This window comes from Drosophila erecta, unplaced genomic scaffold, assembly GCF_003286155.1.
Source record: "Drosophila erecta strain 14021-0224.00,06,07 unplaced genomic scaffold, DereRS2 tig00000000-arrow-pilon, whole genome shotgun sequence".
NCBI lineage: Eukaryota > Metazoa > Arthropoda > Insecta > Diptera > Drosophilidae > Drosophila > Drosophila erecta.
The window spans coordinates 11,629,820-11,652,108 of NW_020825194.1; the positions used below are offsets into that span (position 1 = coordinate 11,629,820).

Sequence of the window (22,289 nt, forward strand, 5' to 3'; positions counted from 1 at the left end):
AATAAAAAAGAACCAAATCAGAGGACTTCTCATATGGCGGCAAACCGAGTCATTCAAATGAAGTTGAAATAAAAGCCATGAAAAGGCAAACAAAAAAGTTGTAAAAGTTTTGCTCTCAGTCTTTGGGCTTGGCTTTAAAGGGATTTGCCTTTGGATTTTGGTTTTGCTGCCTCGGCTTTTGGTTTCTGTTGCTAATGAGTGGAGTTTTAGTTTGTTTTTTGGTTTCTTGGTCCGTGTCGGCGGGGGTAATAAAATTTATGAGGTGTTTTGTTATGTGTTAAAAATATTCTGCTTCTCCGTCTTTCATTCGATGTGGGGAAGCGTGCTCAAAGGTTTGCATGTGGCTGGACCAAATGAAGATTCATTAGACCGGGCTTAGGCAAATTATATGATCGATGTCGGGCTGATTCCCTGGAAGTCACGTAAGCTCCATTAAGTAATCACCGCACAAACAGGATTGACTAGTTTTAAATTTCGTTTGTTAGTTAAGTTAGAGCTTTTGCTTGCAGTCTACCATGAAAGTATACCATTCGAAAGTGTCAAATATTTTGGTTTATTTCACTTGCTATGCCCTTCACAAATTACAATAATTTGTTGGAATTTTAAGGCGCCGCCACAGGTTTCAATGGGTCATCGTAAGTTATGGCCAGTTAAGAGAAGACGAGCCCCCATTTCATTAAAGGTTATGGGTTATGGGAGAGTAAGTGAGTCCCAGCTGTATGCAAAAGGTAGTTTCAGTGAAAGTTTTCAAGGAAATTTGTATGCAGAGGATTACTTACTTAATAAAAAAGTATATAATTCCAGCAATAAAGTGCAAGCGAAACAATTTATAAAATTAAGTCATTGAAAGGACAGCTAATTTGTTTTTAACAAGCACTTAAGCTACTTCAGCTCATTCCAAATTCATTTGCATATGTGTAAAAAGAATAATCTTAGCTTTGTCTCCGAAATATGCGATTAAATTTAGCATTTGCGATCCATAAATCTAAAATTATAAATCTCTTTCAGTAGCTGACAGACTACGTGAGCTGAAATCGCATTATGCGCCACTTCGCAAGTGGAATTCATAAATTCTAAGGTGGCTGACCAATTCATATACAATACCGGGAGGTAACTGAATATCAACTTAGTGCCCCGCAGATCTCGCCACCTATCGTAACTCAGAATCTGAACCTGAATTGATATATCAGAAACGGTTCCAGCCACACCTGACATCTTACACACATCTTGTGTGTCGCCTGTAATATAATACCCGAAGATAACGTGGCCAGAAAATAATAATAAAAAGCGATTTTGTATGCCAAGAGCGTGGCGTAATAATATTATTTAGCTGGTGCTTTTGCTTTTTTGTTTTTTTTTTTATTAAAAGCCCGAGGCGGCAAATTGCAAAGCAATTATTCGAATCACACGTTTGGCGGCGGAGGTGGCGATAAAAAAAATGTTTTGCATCGTTGCACCTGAAAAGGCGTCACAAATATTTACAGAACAGAAAAGCAACAGCAATGAAGATTATTCTGGTGATGTCATTCGCACCATTCATTTGGGCGATAATGAAGATAAATTTGATTTTCTATTTTTCGTCGCCTTTGTCTTAAGCTTTGCTCGGCTATTTGCCAAATCTTTGGCTCCGGATTGGGATTGCCACTTCATATGGGAATATAAATCTGATTTTGGCTCAAGTTGCTTTGGCTCCTTGTGAGTCCAGAAACTGCAGAGATATTAGTACCCTGGAGCTAATAACGAAAAGTGTATTCATTCGATGGATAACTGATTTAAAAAAATGTTAAAAGATAAGAAAGGCACTTCTATTCGAGTTCCATCACTAAATAGTAGTATTTATTCTATCGCATAAAAGTGTAGTTCCCCATTGTTTTGAATAATGGGTATCTTATAGCCTTTACTAGTTTTAGGAACTTATACTCTTATCTTTTTTTCCTTTTGACCAACATACTTTTTGGCAAGACTCTGTGGCGCCAGTTTTATTTTGTTCATTTGTTTTGCTTTCATCTTATTTTTTTCCTTTCAATTATTTTGCGGTGATCAACAATATAAACATGAAATTGGCGCAGTGTAAATACTGTGTGTAAAAACAAACAAATAAATAAATTGACTCGCATAAGCGGAAAATCAAAATCTGCAAAGTTGTCAATATATTTACAAATTTTTTTGCCGCCTTTGGTTTTTCTGTTGATTTTGCGCAATGGCGCAAAAAAGCGAAATATTTATAATTTTGGCGTTTTTGTGTTTCTCTGTCTAATTTTGCCACCTGCATTTTGACATATTTGGTGGGTTTGGTTTCTTGGCTTGGATTGGGTTGGTTGGCTGGCTGGCTCTTGCCAATATTTTGGGCAATTGATGAATTGGTTTTGACCAAATGCGTTAGCAGCCAACAGCCAACCCAATGGCAGTCGGCCGAAAGGGTGTCTCAAATTGGTCAAAAATGATTTATTAACGTGCTCAGTTGTTTATGTCGACTTAGGCCAACCGCTTTTGGTCAAAAGCAAATTTGTTATTTAACAATTTGCAATTTCCAACTGCAATGCGATCCATTGCAATGCGATGCGTGTAAATGTTATAAGCCAATTTGACAATTTTCTTGTTCAATTTGTAATTCCAATTTTACAAGCCGAACAACTTACATTTTGATATAGTTATTAGATATGGTTGCGGATTGTCTGATCATTTAATTGTTCGACTTTTATATGGCTTGGTTGAAAAAACGCCTGGTAATTTAGACATGTTGGAGTTTTCATGATTTTTTGATTTCCTTTTTTTTTTTTTTGTTTGGAAAATCAAGTAATTTGTAAAGTGCAATAAACCTTGACAAATCTTTGCATCATTAAACTTAATTTTCTTTGAACCAAAACCATCATAATTAAAGCTTCAAAAATAGACAATTGGTTATATCCTTCTTCGCTTATTTTTCCCATTATATTTTTTCCATTTCTATTCTCGCATAAAGCACGTGCAAAAGAACACAAAACGAACCGAAAACCACAAAGCAAAAGCATAACAATAAGAATCATTATGAAATAGAGGAGGAAAGGAAAAGCAGCGGCAAAAAATAAACAAAAATATCATAAGTAAATGTTCAAATAAAATGGCAACAATAATACAGCCATGGCAATCAGCAAGACAACAAACAATGGCCGGCAACAAAAAATCATTGGAAAATAAAACGATTGTTGCCAAAGGTTTTTGACATCAGAACGCTGGATAGCTTACGAATTATAATAAAACCATTTCGGAGGCATTCAGATTGACTTCTGTATTTAGCTTGCGAGCATTGTAAAGCAATTTGCAAAGGCGGTTCGATAATTTGCTCGCCAGCAATGAAAATCCATAAAGATGCAAATTTCAAAGTGCTGATTTATAATTGAGTTATTCAGCAGTAGAGATGATTTATTGTGGATGTTTAAAATTATACACATAGACATGTAGACATAGACATTGTATCTTTTAAAAACGTACCGCAACTGTATTGGTATCTGTAGGATATGCATGTCTGTGGCAATCAATTATAATGGTTAAAAATATCACTATCAATTACCTGCACAGACGCACATGAAAGCCAAACAAAATGCAACTTTTACCAATCACTTTAGAAAGAAAAGCAACGATGCATGTTCGGCAACTCATATTACGCTTCTGTATTCTAACAATAAACCCATCCAAGATCCGTGTTATAATACCATCGTAAGCCTTAGAAACAATCAATGCTTTGTTAACGACTTAATCACCTGACCGTGATGAGTAACTATAAAAATGCAAATCTAGGCCTTCACAAGATAACGAAAAAGAATTTCAAATGGATCTTCCGCTTTACAAGAAATTAACTTTAAATGGGTTTGCCAAGAAACAAAGAATGTTTAAGTATGGCCACCAGTTTCAATTATCACTTGTAAAAAAACATGTAATTATTTACGTGTATATTGAAGACCCATCAGTTAAATTTATTGAGAAGACTTAAAAGGCTTTAAAGACATATTGTCATTTCAGAGTGCACAAAACTCTGTAAATTCTGTGCACGCAATTGGAATTATCGCTTTAATGAAATTATAACAGAGTTAACGGATACGAACTAAATACTCCGCCAGTCAAGTTTTGCGTAATGGAAAAAAAAGCTGTTTCTGAGTGATTGGAAATTGGCATGATCTCCAGTTTTCCCTCTGCCGGGGCACACGTGCTGTTTTGGACTTGGTACCCAATTGGCCTCCACCGCCAACTCCCCTCGAAACTTATTCAATCTTGGCTCAATTGTCTGCCTTCTTCAGCTCCAACTCCGGCCAAAGATCTCGGGGAGTATTCAAAGCACGCGCGTTTACAAATTGAAAACTTGTTAAGTGCCAGGCCCGACTTGGCCAAGACAACAGGTGAGCCGGGCTTGAATGACTGCACTCCAAAAAAAAAATCTATCTATAACAACTGGTCTAGTTGAACCAATGATAACGAAAAATCTAATAAAACGGCTTCGGTAAAAGAAAAGTCGCAACCAAAAATTGAATCTTAATGGAATGTTAAGTTTAGTTTAATAATACTTCTTTTAAGCCCGGAAAATCCCACTTTTTCTGGCAGTGTGCCTGTTCGAATGTTTGCCTGGTAAGTTTGGCCATCTCCTGGCCCGTTGACAGATGTGTGTTGCCAATTTGCGTTGAAGTTGACGTTAGAGGCTTTCTGAAATTCGCTACCAAAAGATTGTCGGCTCTGTATCTTTCTGGCTGATAGAGTTGTTGACATTTGGCCGCTTTGCTTGTGGCCCAAAGTTTATGCAAATTTCGACGAAGTCAAAGCCAAAGGGGCACAGCACACACCCACAACATAATGATCGAATACGTTTCTATACATACCTGCAATGAAAAAGAACAAATAAAATACATTAGAATGTAATAGATACTTTTAACGATTGTTTTTTCGTGGCATGAAAATTGGGTTAACGCATTCTTGCCGGCTCTCAGTTTTTGGTAAACAATTATCGAGCGTTGAGTGTTGCTCGGTCTACCTGTGTGCAATTGCTTTGATTCTTGGGAAAACATAAACATAATTCTTCGGTTTCCCTTGCAGCGCAATTGACCCAGTTCTCTAATCGCCCAGCTCTTTGGGGCACACATTTCCACAGTCGATTAAATGGCCCTGCACTTTGCTCCCCAATGCAATCACAGTCGGCGTTTGGAGTTAAAAATCGAATCGAATTTGGAGCTGGAGCTGGGGAAACTGCAGTTTGCACTTGAGCAACACTTGAGTTGCGTCTAAACAAAACGTTCGCTCCACAAAAATATTTTAAGTGCATTGGAAATGTTTTTCTTTTGAGTGGGAGAAGTGATTGTGGTCGAAATCATATGGCCCATTCAACTGGAGTAATGAAAACAATTAGAAAGCCAGCATCCTAATGACAAGATAATATTATTCCAAATGGGTATACTGTATTTTTTAGGTTATTTTTAGAAGAAAGGCATCTTTTCAAATATTTTATGAACTCCTTTTAGCTTTTTTCCTGACCGCAGGAAATCTATTGCGTATTCAGTTACTATAACTTCCACCGCAATCTGCAATCACAATTCATCATTATGGCGATTTCAGCTTATCCAATTACACAAACAACGAGCAGAATTTGAGTTCTACAACAAAACCACTCGAAGGCGGCACTTACATTGATGTGTGAGCGTATATATATACGGGCATATATAAGGGAATATACATATATGTTTAAGGGCACAGAGTACAGTGTGCCGTCGACAAAGTGGCCCGTAAGTAAGCCCAATTGACACTTGAACATCGTCGGTAGCCGGCGGTCCGGGCCATCAACGTGGTGGGTTTGGGTTCTCCACGGATGGCGTCCATGTTGGTGGTGGTTCCTCATCACAATCCTCCTCATTCCCAACCTCAGACGCTGCCCTTCCTCCCACTCGTGTCCATTTTGGGTTGACGTTTTATTTGATTTTACGCTTGGTTGCATTTTTTTGCACTCGTCTCGTCTCGAATCGCAATGGAATGGAATGGTGAGGAGCGGAGTGGAGTGGAGTGGATTGGACACTCGATATGCATGGGCCTTGGCCATCGATTTTCAAGAGTGCTCTCTGCTGTGCACTTTAAAAAGTATTCAATCACTTAAAATATAACATACAGCGTAGAAGGGTGCCTATCATTTATTCCTTTTTGAGTCATAAATACCATCGTAGAAGATGGCATTTGAAACTTTAAACAACTGATATTACTTATAATTTATATTAGCAAATAGCACCAGTTTGTCTAAGTGCAAGCCCTCTCTTATCCATATTGCCATCTCGATTCCAAACTCAACTGCTGCATAATTTATAACTATGACACTAGCCGGAGCTAGAACAATGCCTAAGATTAATGGTCAAGGGATGGCGTATGCATATTGTGAGGTGAGCAGGATGTGTTTGAGTGGATGACACTTGGCTTGCACTTCGGCCATTTGGAAAATTCATAGGAAATTGCCTGCAGTTGCCTGGCCGAAAAGTGTGCGTCTCATTCAACTTTAAATGACTTGAATATTTTAGTGGCATAGGGATTGCATTGGATGGCATGACGGATAAACGACCAGGGAGCATCACTTAGTTGGACATGTAATTTACGGCTTGGGTATTCGTATGACTTCATTAGGACGACCATCATTCCATTCCAACACCTCACTGCAGTGCCATTGTCTACAATTGTCTACGATTGTCTGTCAGATGGTTCAGAGCCCCACCGCGAAACCCGCTCCGTAATGCTCCATTCTGCACTTGACATTGTGTGCTCTGTGGTGCAAAATAAACTAACAGGATTATTGCGGCAACTCCTGCTGGCCTTTTGTAATCCTTTAATGCCATGCCAGGACTACCAGCCAGTTCCCTTTACCCCTTCCACATGCCCTCCATCCAATCCCGGGTGCCTCCTTGTGGCAATTGTTCGCCGGCGACTCCATGTGTATGCAAATTTATTTACATTTTGTGCTAAAAATATACTTTTTTTACCATATGCAAAGGCAGCTAGGCGAAACAAAAGAGTGTGCGGTGGGCTAGAGCGGGGGGAGCGGGGAAACTTGCAACACGCCACCATGCACAAGGACAATGACACCAACGGCAGGTAAGTCCTTCTTGGGTAAAGTTCAAATTGCTTCCAGGCGTTTTGACGAGGAAAATGTTTGCTTTAGAGCGGCAAAGCATTGAAACAGGAATAAAATCCTTTATGTACTTTATTACTTTTGTTCTATAAGCAGTGACCTCACAAAGAATTAATAACCTACAGAGCTTATACTTAATGCTAATCATTATTAATAGTAATGTTACATCAAACATTCACTTGTGCTATTAATCTTTGTATCTAATTTCGAGTATTCAAAATGCCTGATCAAACTCGATTAGGAAATGTGCAATTGTATATTAAATTGATGTCAGATTACAGTTCATTACATCAGATTATCTAGTAAATTCGCAGCATGTGATCTCAACGCTCAGCCAAAAATCTTCGACTTCAAAAGCCATCATATAAAATAAGAGAAAAACCGGAATAAAAGCGGAACGATTGCCAAACAAAAAACAAAATTGAAACTAAGTTGCTCCCAATTGCATTTGGATTTTCCATTCAGGAAAGAGTCAAGGAAAAATAATGTCTACTCATGGCGAAAAGTAAAAATCGAACAAAGCTGACAGCGCAAAATGCAGAAATACACAACTAAAATAAAAATAAATAAAAAAAATACAACCACACAAGAAATCAACGAAAAAATGTAAATGTGCCACGATTTCGAAATATGCACAAATGCATTTAATGGATGGAGCATGCTGGATGTAAAAATAGAGGAGCTTACAAAAGGGAGCACTGCTCTACAGAGCGGATATTTATATACAAATTCGGTCGGGAAGTCTGGGGCACTTGTTTTAATTTCATTTTCCAACGGATTGTTGATTTGCATTCGAAGTTCTCAACTCGAATTGCTCCGATTCGGTCGGCGGGCTTTCCATGGAAATGTGGCACGTGGCACGTGGCACCAAACCAAGCCAAACCGAATAAAAATAAATTCATTTCATGCCACATATCCATAGCCCGCATGTGCATATGCTCGTTTTCCCTTATTTGGTCGGTATTTTTCGACCGAGCATCTGTTTTACATTCTTGACAAATTTATAATAATTACGCTTTCCAATTTCACATTAAGTAAATTCTTTACACCCGCCTCGAATTCCATGAAATTCAAGTTTTTTCGGTTAATTTTGATGGATTTGCCTACAGTTTTTTGACAGTTTTTGGATAGCGTGATGTGGGAAAAAAACTGAGCCATCTGACCAACATGAAAAGGGTTTTGTAGTTTAAAGATTAGGCCTGCATTGGCTTTGCTTCGTAATTTGTTAAACACGAAATGTGCATTAAGAGGGTAAAATAGAGAAGAATTGTACAAATTAAGATTCAACAATGCTAGTTTGTATATCTTTGAAAATCTTTAATATACAACATTTTACAACATTCTGCATGCCCACAAACCTATTTTCCCAAGTTAAACCTTTGGTTCTTAGAATTTACATACTTCTTAATCCTGCCAAACGATCCACAGACCGCCTTTAGTTACTTTTGTTTCTGCAAAGTTATAAATTACGCACGTAAGAGGTAAACGCGATTTCAATAGAATCAAACGAAATGAGGAAGGGAAAATGTAGGTATCCGCAGGGCTTTTTTCGGGTCTAAAGCACTTCCATGAAGTTCTGGCTCCGTCGATATGCATCTCTGCCAAAACCGAAGCACAACCGAACAGAACTGTGCAACTGCAACTGCAATTTATACCACTTAAGCACTAAAGTTGCACCATTAAAGCCAAAAAGGCGTTAACCTGGCTGCTTCTGCACTGTATAAAAAATGCAAACGAGGCTGCTGCAAATGTTTTATGGGCTTCTGTTTCGCTTCTACTCGGCCACAACCGCAAAATGTAGAAGCAAAATAGAACAAAAAAAAAATGAAGAAGGACGAACGAAAACCGGAGGAGCTAAAACGTTTTGACCAAGATAAACTGAAGGTGTATGTGCCCGTATTCTAGCCAAAAACGCTATCCTCCGTTTTTGCCGACATGCAAAATGTTAATTCATTTCAGTGGTCCTGAACCGGATTTTTATCAGGACGAACAGGAGCTGTACAGAAGCAATTTGTTGTCTACGCCAGGACTAAAATAAGGGCTGAAAAACAGCACTTCCGTTTCCTCCTTCAACCAAATGCGGCTTTCGGTCCCGATAGACAATTAGTTCAGTTTCGGACTACTGTTTAACTTTTTCCCATGTGCACATATATTATTTAAGCCCCTGCATGATACTTTTTCACTTCACATGTTTAAAATCTCATCTATCATACGGGCTCAACTTTATAATAACTGAATTTCCGTCATTTAACTTCATTGCAGTGAAAAATATTGACTTTTAATAACTTTATACCCTGGGGCAGTGCGCTTCACTGTGGGCGCCGACTTGTTGAAAAGCTGGCTTAAATTAAATTATATATGTTTTTACCAAATATACGTATACGAAACTTGGCTACTCAACCAGGCGAACAGAGGGGGCAAGCTAATTGACATTAATGAAATTCGACTGAAATTAAATTTGGAAAGTCATCAATTTGGGCACTTAATGAGCGGAATTGCCAATAACACGAGTTACTAATCCCTGGTTAACCACCAAATTTATTGGGTGAGCTCATAAAATAACAATATAAAGAAAGTAATTCCTGTTGATGGGAATCCTAAAAACAAGACAACAGCTTAAGCAAATTAGGAGCACGTAATATTGTAATAAATTCGCAGAAATAGATAAATTTGTTTGTAGAAAAAATACATATAATTGGTAGATTGTAGCAAATACATTTGCTTCAAGCTATCTCTCGCTAAATACCCACTTAAGCCCAAGTTTGAGTATGAACCATTAACCTTTAACTAACCGTTTTTTGCCACCCAAGCACCAGCGACCTTTTCGCCTACTCCCGGCCCACTGTACAGTGAGTACTGGCTAACTTTATTTGGTGGTGTATGCTGAGTGCTTTGCCATTGCGAGTTGCAAGCTGCGAGTATGCAAAAATGAAAGACCAATGGGACCGAGGAAAGCGACTAGCAAGTGTGGGTGCCAAACTACATGTGTATGGCCCCCCAACTAAACAACAAAATCAGAAACAGCCACAACGACAAAATCAGCAACAACATCGAGGTAAAACCACTTCGACATCGATGTTTGTCGATACTCGTAATGGTTTAGTTTGGCGCCCACTCGGCTATCAAATAACAGATGGGAAAATGGATAGGAAAACAAGCTTGCACTTAGAAACAAAATAGATTTAAATTGGTTAATAATTAGGCCGATATTTGTAAAAGTATCATATATTCAAATATTAGCACCAAATCCTTTCTAGTCAAAGTATAAACTTTTAAAAAGTCTTAAATAGTATCGAGGTAATTTTATCCGATCATGCACTTTTTTTGCTCCATGTAGGGCTTGGGGATTGGAAAGAGTTTCCATACGTGGACAGCATGGGCTGACCAAACTGACGTACTAACTATATGGCGAGCGTGGTCGTCGAAGGTTTCTGGGGATTCCAGGGGGACTTTGGGGGACAGGTGAGAGCACATTTACATGACGCGGCGAAAGTGAAACGCGCCCGGAGCTGCGATTAGATGCAGATGCAGATGCAGGTTCCTGCTCCGCAATGGCGGGCATGTGGACATGCGGCGACAGGTAACATCAGCGGCATTTGACATGTGTTTGATTGGGCGGACAAAGGAGCAGGATCGGGGAGAGGGGGAACTTGGGGGGCCAGGCTGGAGCGGGCTCTATTCAAACGAAGCAGCGGTGGAGCCAGCAAATGGGAAAGATAGCTGCATATCGAAGCGGCAAATATCCTGTAATCTACAATTACCATAGGAATAGCAAAAGATTTTAATATAATTTAAAACTTTTATAGAAACTTGCTAATATTCTATAATTCTATTCTATATATATTCCCAAGACAAATCTTTTTACAAAGATAAAGGGTATATACTACATACTCTAGTGACTGCCATTTTTACAGTGGGAGTCGTAAAATGGCTGACTGGCGGGCACAAATTAATGCTCATGGCCGAGTTGCCGCCGAAGTCAGAAAGGTGGAAGTTCCAAGTCAAGTAGCACGGGACTGGAGGCCCCAAGTCCCCCTATTTCACTCGATTTTTTGAGCGATGAGCCGACAAGGCGGGTCCGACAGCAGCCGAAAGACCAGCATTGCACTGATGAGGTTGCTGCTGCGGTGTTGCAGTTGCTGCTGCTGCTGCAAGTGCAACTAATGTTGCTGCTGCTGCAGATGATGATGATGGCGGCAGTCGCTCAATCAGCTCAAACATCTGTTGCCAGCAGCTAACGTGACAGCAGTGACATGAAGGCGGTCAAGAGCGGCATTTTCAGTTGGCCTTATAATTTGAATCAAAAAAATAGGCAGAATTGATGGTGAAAGAATTGGATGTCTGTTTATCTGATTTTTGAATTGTCTTTAGATCTTCCGGGAAATCTTCCACCCCCACACTTGAAATGAATACTAACTCCCGCAACTTTAATTGAAAACCTACTCTTCAGATGCGATCAATTCACTTGGGTCTATTTTAGTGGCATGTATTTTCGTTATTCAGAAAACCAACTGAGCCATGAAAATGCATTACGATGCATTGTAATTTATAGCAATTTCCTTCTTGCTGTGACTGCAGTTTTCGTGTTTGGCCCTCTGATATGGAAATTTTATACGGCCAAGGAAAATTTATTAATTTATGCAACACTTGGTCTTATATTTATTTGTTGTTGTTCCTGCTGGCCAGCTAGATGTTGATGTTTTAGTATGATTTTACGCTACATTTGGCCGTTGCGCGCAGAACAATTTATTAAGTCTTCGATGTGGTTGAGTTCGCCGAGGTTGGCTATGCAGTGAATTAATTTAATGATGGTGGCAAGGAAACGACACGACAGCACACACACCACGCACTCTGCCCCCTTCGCATGTCATCTAATTGCTCTTGGCTTTTGGTTTCTCTACTTGGAATTTGCTCTTGGTTAGTTGCCACCACTTGGGGACACGCCCACCGCCCCCATTTGGAATGTTTGAGAAGTCACTGAGAAAAAAACCAAGTTTCCTGGTGTCACATATTGATTTCTTGTTAACTGCAAACGAAAATCTTCAGCTAGAAGTAAACATTTTGTATAAGTAATTAAAAATTATATATTTTTCAATGTTAAACATTTACTTTCAGTGCATTTGCATTTGTAGGCGTCCGTTTCCTGCTGCACGCAACGCACACAACTGCACTAATTTCCATGTTGGGCGTCATGTATTTTTCATGATTTCTGTTTTCCAACTTTGTTGCAGCTTTTTTTTTGAGACTGTTACATATCTTGTTATTAGCGCTCTAATGAACCTCTTTCCAGCTGCCAATCATCGGATGAGGAGCTTGTGGGGGCAGTAGAAGCAAACACTTGTATTTATTGGAGCTAGTTAACATGGAAAAAAGGTTTCCCCAGACTCAAGTTCACATAATCGGCATCCAAACGATATGCATCCAAGTGCACAAGTGTGCAAGTTTGTGTGGGAGGCGTGAAAAGTGGTTTTTCTTCGCCTCTTCAATATTTTTTGGTTTCTTTTTGTATTTTTCAACATCACTCATTTAAATTGGTCATTGACACTGGACAATTGGCGGGGGATAAAGGGCGTGGGTAAATGGTTTATAGAGGAAATACTTCAAAGTTATTAGGCCCATTGATGAGTTGATAAGTTCGCTATAATGCTCTGACAAAGGGCACATAAAAATACATAATACCTCTATGTTGTTATTGGATTATTACTATTTATTATATTTTTCTTGTCAAAAGTCATTTAAGCTATATTAACCCTGAACTTCTTATCACATCGAGACGGTTGCATTGATTTACTTAATCTGTCAATGCAATTCATAATTGAAAGGCTTCATCAGTCAACAAATCGCGGATGAATACCCACATTGTTGTTCAATCATTATACATAAATTCCCCAGTTAATAAAATTCCAGTCCCTGGACAGAGCAGTGCAATAAAAGCTGATCCACTAGTGTTCCCTGTGGTCGAGGATCAGCAGACGCATAATAAATAACAATAATTGTGCGAAATTAAATTATCAATTGCAGACAGAAGCCATAAATAAGTGATGAGTGCCAGTTCTGACTGTGTGAACCAAAAATGTTGCAGACAAGCCAAGGGAAATTGCATTTTCCCACAGGACAAACGCAATGTGCTTCGATGGTAAGGGGCGAGGTGGGAGGGGATGATGGAAAATTGCATGCAATAATTGCACAGCGAGTGGTTTTGTGGCCAGCCAGCGGAAGGGAAGTTTTCCATTTCCGTTTCAGGGTTTTGTGATCCTGGGGCACGTGCAAAGAAAATATTTACACACCCGCTGATGTTGCAATTCGCCTCCCTTTTCATTTATTTTCCCCTAATTTTCCTGCAAAATGAATGGAAATGTGCGCATAGTGCTGGCCATATATCACGCCCTCTAAGCTGGATTCGTTTGCCAAAAATTACGCATCCAATAAAGCCGAGAATCCATGGAGCATCAAAGGAAAAGGGAAATGGTATTCGCTATGCATTAAATGCATATCCATATTCTAATTAAGTTTTACATACAATTATTTAAAAACTGTTTTAGAACTAAATATCTACAAGATAGAACAGTATTCAAATATTTATTTACTGCTAATTTTTGCTTACTAGTTCTAACCTTCAATCGACTACTGTATTGCCGTCTAAAGTAGGCATTGTAATGACGTCAATACATTACAGTCAACGCCAACACATACCAACTATTCGAAATTTTGTGATGTTTTTGAGTTGCGTTGAATTGTGGAACTGCAGGGCAGCCACGCCTCGTCATCAAAAGCTGCTCTAATTTGCCATTGTATTGCATTTTGTATTGAATTTATTACGTTTGTCCACACATGTGTGTCACATGGTGGCCCCAAACTAATGGCTTCCAATCAGCGATGTTTGTTCAATGTTGTTGCGGTGGCCGCGGCAGGTGCGATAAAGTATGAAAAAGCGGGGGAAGTACGGGGAATTTGGCAGTAGTAGATAAATAAACTGGGGTTAGGCATTAATTACGCCCACCTGGCATGGCATATCGAGCTCGAAATAAAGCCAGTGAAATTTGCATTCAATGAAGTTGAAAATTAATTAAATCGGCCGAAATCAAAGTGGCCAATTGCATTTTTTTATTCAATTTCTATATCAATTAATTGTGCACGATTGCTTTCAATTCAGTGTACTGGCCGAAAAGCCAATCCAAACAAAAATCTGAAGTGCTTAGGAAAATATATTGAATAGTAGTATTGGACAACAAAGAAGCAAAAATGTACACACTCCCGAGTTATTTAAATAAATAAAATCGCTATAAATTTGCATAACTTGAGCTCTTAAATAAGCATGCCCAATCTGAGATAATTCAATCAAAAGCAGAGTGATCTTCCCATAAAAATGTGTACATACTTAGTGACGCCAGCCTGGATCTTGATTAATATAGATCAAATCACAGCAGAACAGCCAGATCAAGTCTGCTGTGGCGTCTGACGTCCAGTCCAGCTGCTTCAATTAAGAAATTTCATTAAGGCAAGAAGAAAATAAAGGAAAAAAACTTTTAAAAAAGAAAAGAAACCGGCCACCGAAAGAGAGAGTGGAAGAACGAAGAAGACATACAGTCTTCTGAAGGAGGAGAAGATTCGAGGAGGGGAACCCCTGAACTTGGAACGACCGTCGATGATTGAGATAAACAACACAGGTCCAGGTCCATCGCAACCATCCAACTCTCGATTCGCCGGAAGCTGCCTGCACTCGCGCACATAAAAATCACAGTGGCGCCCCCTAGCCCCTCTATAAAGTGCTTACGACCGATCCCGAGCACTGCAAAAAAAGATTGTTATCTGTACAATAATATTTAATGCCTTCCAAAGAGTTCACGCTATGCAGTACTTCAATGCTAAAGCCACTTCTAATTATATTGAAGAGCTTAATAACTCAAAGAAGTGATACATTTCTACCACCAAAGTAAATCATTTTAATTTTTAGCAGTGCACAGAATTTGCTTGTCTATAATTTAGAAAAAATCTTCATTTTTATAGCTTGCATATTAGTTTTTGAGGAATATTTATGGCCCGAGCTGTTGAGTCGACGCCTCCCTAGAATAATGATAAATGCGCCTAGATCCTCAGTTACGATTAACATCTCACAGCTAGTTAGTGCAGCCCAAGACGATTCAACTTATTTTTCCAACTTAATGGTGATTGATAATCATATAAAAAATCCATTTTACCCTGATTTATGTTCGACATAACATAGCAGCAACTGAAATTGAACGATATGTTGGAAAGGGAAATCGAATTTTACGCGTACATATTAATCAAGTTTTATTTTGATATAAACAACAGAACTTAACCATTTAGGTGTTAGTTCCTAGAACAATTATTTAAGCTTCAGCCGGTCTGGTTTGTTTATTTATTGTCATCCAAATACCCAATAACATTAAATCATTGTCTATCTGACACTCCAAAAACGGAAGAATTTTTAATCTTTTGATAATAACCGAACAATTTATCTCCCGCTTAGTTTCATTCAAAGCCACATGTGAAAGTCATGAAAAATTGCATTCATTTGAATTTGAATCGATTAATTGACTGACTATTCATAGCCAATTTCGAAACACCCGAAGTGAGACTTGTTTGCTTTGGCTTGGCCAAAATGCATAAATCGGGTTTCTTTTTCGCATTGCCTTCATATTGTTTTGTTGGGAGCGTTTCAACAATTTAACGCCATAAACAAATTTTTGTTGGTTTGCCAAAAGTCAGCAAAAAATGTTGTGCGCTTTGTTTATTTATAAAAGAGCTGCCGTTGATTTTTGGGGCCATCTTCTCGGGAAGTTCAACATCAAAGTTGTCTGGAACTTTGCCATGGATTATATGCATGTGTAGTTCTCGGAGAATTTGACCCACTGTGGCCATAAAGTTTGTATTACCATTTCCGCCTGAGGCGGCATAAAATACTCATGTCACTCAAGCCGCAAGCTGACCACACAGCGAGAAAATGGGAGGAGGACAGCTGGCTATTGGCACACTCCTCTGTGGTGTCTCTGTCAATTAAAGTTGAACTCCAGATGACCCTCTAAAACCTCATAACCGAATAAATAGAAGAAGGGAAAAGAAAAACACACCAAAAATAAAATCATGTTCATTTTCTGTCTTTTTTTTCTGATTAAAAGTAAATAAATTATCGATAACCATATCACATTACTGTTTGAAGATACTCGTCCCCTTCTCAGTTCTTCTTTTTTATTTTATGGCATTTTCATGGTCTCTGAGTTAATGGAGTGTTTAATTGTATTTTGAAAGCATTTTGTTTGCAGCTTGCTAAATTGACTTTTTATCGAATGGTCCACCCAGAGATAATAATGTACAAATAATAATCAGAAAAAGAACATTTTTTGATTTTATGATTATTAAACCTTCGAATTCTCCCTCTTTTAAAAGGTAAAGCTGAAATCGGATATCAGATCATGTTTTACTACTCAAGGTAAATAAAATTCCACATTTCCTTTTTCAATGTCAAATTTTCGCTTTGATTTAATTGAATTATTAACAGAGTTTGGGCGTATTTTATTTAGCCTTGAAATTAATGGTTTATTCAAATTAATTGGATTTATCTGGCTTACAGTAGCTACCAAGCGTGGCGAATTCCATTTGGACTTGTTGACATTGCTTGAACTCCCCCTTCTACCTCTAATTTTTATTATTCCCCCCATTTAGTTGTCATCGTCATCATTATTAAGGGGATATCTAAACAAAGGCCAACATCGCTATAACAATAACAACAGGAAAAACGACAATACAGGCGCTTTTTGTGCAATTGAAAAAAGAAAGTTTTGCGAAATTAGACTTTGTTTTGGACTGAAAATTGCTTAAATAACAAAACAAAAAGCTGCAAAGCGAAAAAACATTGCGGTCATTGTTTCTGCGTGGTCCAACTGCGAAACTCATTTTAAATGGTCACCAAAAAGGTTTAAAAAAATCAGCAAATAATAGTCTAAATACTGATGATTGGGGGAAAGTGCTTGTAATTTGAAAATAATTGAGTCAGGCAAAGAACTGAAAATAGGGCAACAGAACATCCATATGCTTGGAATTATTTATAATTTGTTTGATTACTTGGTCCATCCAATTTAATATAATAGTTTAAAAACTGTCAACCAATTCTAAGAGAACTCCATTAGTCGAAGGGTATTTATAGACTCGGAATCATCGAAGCGTTAAATCAAACATTTGGCCATTCAAACAGCTCGATCAAACTAATTAATCATAATTATGAACAACATAAAAAGACACCAGTGAACATCGAAAATAAAGATTGCAAACGAACTTTGAGGGATTGAGTGTTGTGGGATCAATGGCCAACCAAGATTGAACTTTCAATCGAAAAAAAGAGAATCATAAGACTTTAAATGGGTTGGGCAGAATGCAATGGAGCGGCAAAACAGATCGATCTTGTTGATGCATTTCCCAATGCCAAGAAATTAAGGAAAACCATTTAGGGTGCTCTCATTGACAGCAGAACACAAACTATGAATGAAACTAACCATGTGCTTGATCTTCGTATTTGTAAATTAAAGCTAATGACTTGTACAAAAACCATAGAAAAAGAGTAGAGAATTGAAAAAAAAAATAACCAAAAAAAAATATGGAAAGAAAATCCCCAGGGAACGAAGATGATTCTGCATTCGACTTTTTTGTGGCTGCTGCCGGTATGAAAGCAGCGGGTCAAAATGCAGTAAACACAACGGCTCTCCTGTTTTATCTCACCTTTTCCAACCACTTCGAGTACAGTGGTAACTCGAGAAGATTTACTGAAGATACTTGTTGGTCTGAAATGTATATGTTTCGAAGGCATCATAGGTTTTTTATATGCAAATGACCCAATGCAGCTTGTATGTGTATTATATGCTTCGCTTTTATCGAAAGACCCCTGTAGCGATTTCCAGTGGGAACGGAGACGGCCAGTGGAGAAACAGTTAAAGCGGCTTCCAGCTGCAACAACTGCAGCTAGCAACTTGCAACTTGCAGCAGACGCCAGCAGTCTGGAACCGATGGAGCGGTGCCCGTTTTTGGAGAATGGCTTTATGGCCCCGGTGAGTCATAGCTTTTTTACCCATTTTCGTTCTTTAAATCCAGAACGAGCGTGGAAACGGAGAGAATGGCCGAAAGAGAGGCAAACAAGTTACCTGCAGGGGCAAGGAAATGAGGATCGCGGACTGATTGCGTGACAGTTGTGTGGGTAAGCGGCTTAGCAGACTGTCCCAGACTCAACAGATCCGCAGAGTTCGGGATGGAAAACCCCCAGTATCATGGACCATAACTTGCGATCAGCTACCGAAATGAATAATGATTTCAAAGCGCAGACTGCAGACCCAAAGGAAATTAAATTGTAATCACTGGAATCGCCATTAATTGTCAAGTCGTCTCAATCATCAGCATATGCCACCCAGAAGATCTAATTCGACTTAGATTTAGTGCTGTACCAGTTCGTGTTCCAGTTTGAGTTGAACAAACTAGTTGGTTTGGGCTTCCAATTAAAAAATTAACACATTCGCTTGGGATCTTACGTGATTCAAGTCAATGATCGGAAAACGACTACAACTTTGTTGCAACCGATGGGTTAAGATAAAGTAGATTCGAAAAAGCGTCAAAGCGTAAAAAAGGTTTAAAAAGTTGTATCTCGCAGTCTAGAGGACTGGAGAGCATTTTGTTTATAAAATTGTATAATTAAAATGTTTAATTTAATTCTATTTATTTGAAAATGTAAAAAAAAATGTATAAATACGAATGTAACTAGCTTTATAGAATCAAACGTCATACATTTTCTTTCTGTTATAAAACTGAATCAAGATGCATAAATTCAAGTAATTTACGATTGAAGTCGACCCATTTTGCACTTTTCCTCCACTATTCTAGGCACTATTTTCGAAAATTAAACGACGACAAGTCTTCGGATCCTGAAACGCAAAACCAAGTTTCCCTCCTCGGGCAAAGTGGAACGGAAGAGAAGAGAGGCTGGGAAATCAAAACGCAGAAGGCAACAAGCAAAACAACAACAAACCTCAAGACCTACTTCAACCGAGAGAAAGAGATGGCAGTAGAAGTAGGACAAAAGTGGAAAACAAAGACGATCGAAAACAGGATGCGCATGCGCAGTAGAAACGAAGCAAAATGGAACGAAACCAAAGGTGAACATCATTATCATCAGAACTAAAATCAAAAAAGGAAGAAGAAAAAGCGAAATCAAAGAAATCAACAAATAAAACATAAAAGGAAACGATTCTCAGGGGCAGTGCAAACAGACACAAAAGATGAAGCAGAACGCGATAAGGCAGCCCAAAAAGGAAATGGGGGAGGTAGGGAGAGGATGGAAAACAAGGGAGCAAAGATACCGAACGGAGGGGACAAATGGGAATGGCAAACGATAAACGTCATCGGCCAGATTATGCTGCATAAATTATCAAATGCAAAAAGACACTACCAAAAGGGAGCGCCGCACAAAGTGGGAAGAAATCCGAATGCGAAGAGAGCAGCAGACATTGCGCGCTGTAAATAATTGTAATTTACGTGGAGAAGGGTACCGACTCTACCCTAGCGGTAACTATTGTGTTCACAATATTAGTAACGGTTGCATGCGTTTGAAAATAAACAATTTTCCATATCAATGATTTGTCATATCAATGTGCATATGTATACTATGGATGATCGTCATATATTCATAAGTTTTACAGAACTTTAAATATAGATTAGTTTATAATAATGTCGATTTATGGACGAATACTCCTATTTTTAAGCAAAAAATTGATGAGAGGCAAGTTCTATTATTTGCACCTGTGTTGTACATATATTCTACCTACCTGAGACGCCGCGGCAAAGGTAAAGAGAACCTGAGGCTGAGGATAAAGGAGGAGGGAGGAGGAGTAGGCAAGAGCAAAGCCAGAACAGCACGTACAAGAAATTAGCAAACACAGAACGAGCTAACGAAGCAGAGAGCCAAAGAGAGTGTGGAGGAAGAGGAGGAGCTCAAAGAGTCGTAAAGAAGTAAAAGCGAAACGGCTGCGCAACGGATTATGATGTTCCCCAACCTGATCATGATGATGATGAATGGATTGGTCTACGACTCGCATAGACGGCCGGAAAATAGTAGAAAGGGGACAAGTCCAATGAGAGGGGTCAGGGAAATCGCCTGCGGGGGCAGTTGGGCAAATGGAGTTACTAAAAAATAGAAAAAAAAACACACCAGCACACACACGACAAGAACACGGACATGGACCACGCGCTCTCTTTCACTCCCCACTCCCCAGTCAGCAGTCCTCTGTCTCTTTCATTTTCTGTAATCGTGGCCGGAATCGTAAAACGTGATCGAGGGCTTTATGTGTACAGTACGTTTTGCCATGGGTTTGTTTTTGTTTTTGTTGTTATGTTTTTAGTGTTCTTGTTTTTCAGATGATATGTAAGTTCTTGTTGTTGGCACTTTTCGATGCCCTACAAAAAATCTAACTTATGATTCATAGGTAATGTTCCTAGAAGTCTCGAAGTAGAATTTAAATGTAAATCAAATGATTGTGGTTTTAAGGATCGGCACTTGTACACTGCAATCTTAAATTTGTGTCTTTTAATATCAAGACAAAGCATTATTTTATACCTCCTTTAATCTTTTTTACAATGTTCCTATAAAAAACAATTATTTTTATCTGTGGCTCTCCTCATAGGCCCAAATTTTACTTTCTTGGCCACTTTATTTGGAATCATTTTAGTTTTCTAACCTTTTACTTTTCCTTTTCTCTACTTCTTTACTCAATGTTGTGTGGATCTTGTATCTCAATGCGTGATTATTTTGTTTGCTACTCCCTCCGCCAACAACTTTTTCATTAGAGCGGAATAAAACAAGCGAAATCAAAGAACAACAAGGGTTATTTTTTCGTGTTGTTTTTGTTATTTTAGCTGCTTTCAGTTGTAATCTCAATTTTCGGTTTTAGCTCTTCAGATTGCTACCAACTCACTCTACTTTTCCTGTCTTCTGCCTTTTGGTGGGTAATTTACAAGTCTGGGCAGCAAAATTTACATGTCGACACTGAGTTGTTGTTTTTCTTGAAATGTTGCTGTTGCTGTTGTAGAACTGTTGTTGATGTTCTTGTTGAATTGTTGTTGTAGACCACTGGATGGGCTTGGCTACAACTGCTGAACTTGGGGGTCAATGAATCAGCGCGTGGATCCGCAACAGCTGTGCGAACTTTTGAGGGATCGTTTGGAGGAAGATCGTTTGGAGGAAGTTCGTTTGAGAAGGAGAAGGTATGGCGTCAGAAAAAAATATCAGTTAGCAAAACTAAATAACAATTTTTAATTGGAATGTGGAAATGTTAAATCGATACTCCCTATAAAAAATGCATTCTCTCCCATTTTCCTCTTATAACTAATGATTTGCCTAATGGAACGAGGAAGTTGTTTTGTTATCTTGGATGGGAAATCTTTAATTTAGTCTATCTAAAGAGAGTTTGTATATAGAAAATATTTCTATAAAATCACGAATGTGCTTATCACAGTTCAGATTAAAAAATAATAAGACCTAATGATATGATAGAGATGAGAACTAACAGATACAGATATATATTCGTTTAGAACTTATGTTTCAAATTCAAGGGGATGATAATGTAGAAACAAATGGAATAAATGTAAGAAGAGAAGATAATCTGCTCCCTCATCCCTTGCCTGTACTTCTTTTTGAAAACCATTTCATTTTTTGACGGAAAGCAAACAAGAATTTTCTTATCAGACAGAAAAAAGAAGAATATGTCTTGAATTGCTCGGTTTTCAGTTGTTGACTCTGTTTTCCATGCAGTCTTTTATTTGAATTTCTAACACATCAGCAAGCGTCTCACTTTCGATAAGAGTTTTTTCACAGAAAACTGGTGTTAAGTTCCAAGTATGTATAGAACATTTATAAAGTGTGATATCGTTCCAAACACGCTTGAAATGGCACCTGCCATCTCATAAAATACGTTTGCATAAATATTAAGACTCCGTAATCAGCGCCATAATCTCAAATAATGCCAATTATTATTAACGCGCCACTGTAAATGGTAGGTGTCCCGCCCACTCGCACACCAACTCCCACGTAACCACGATAAAAAAAGCTGTAGCAACGAAGAAAACTCGAAGAACTAAACAGTAATCCCTCCAACATTTGTATTCTTAA

General features: G+C 38.5%; 1 protein-coding gene across 7 annotated transcripts in view; it reads right to left on the reverse strand.

Moving 5' to 3' along the window:
* Positions 1-22,289, reverse strand: part of LOC6552588 (tight junction protein ZO-1) — an 87,603-nt gene that overhangs the window by 63,677 nt on the left and 1,637 nt on the right. The gene's annotated exons all lie outside the window — the stretch shown is intronic.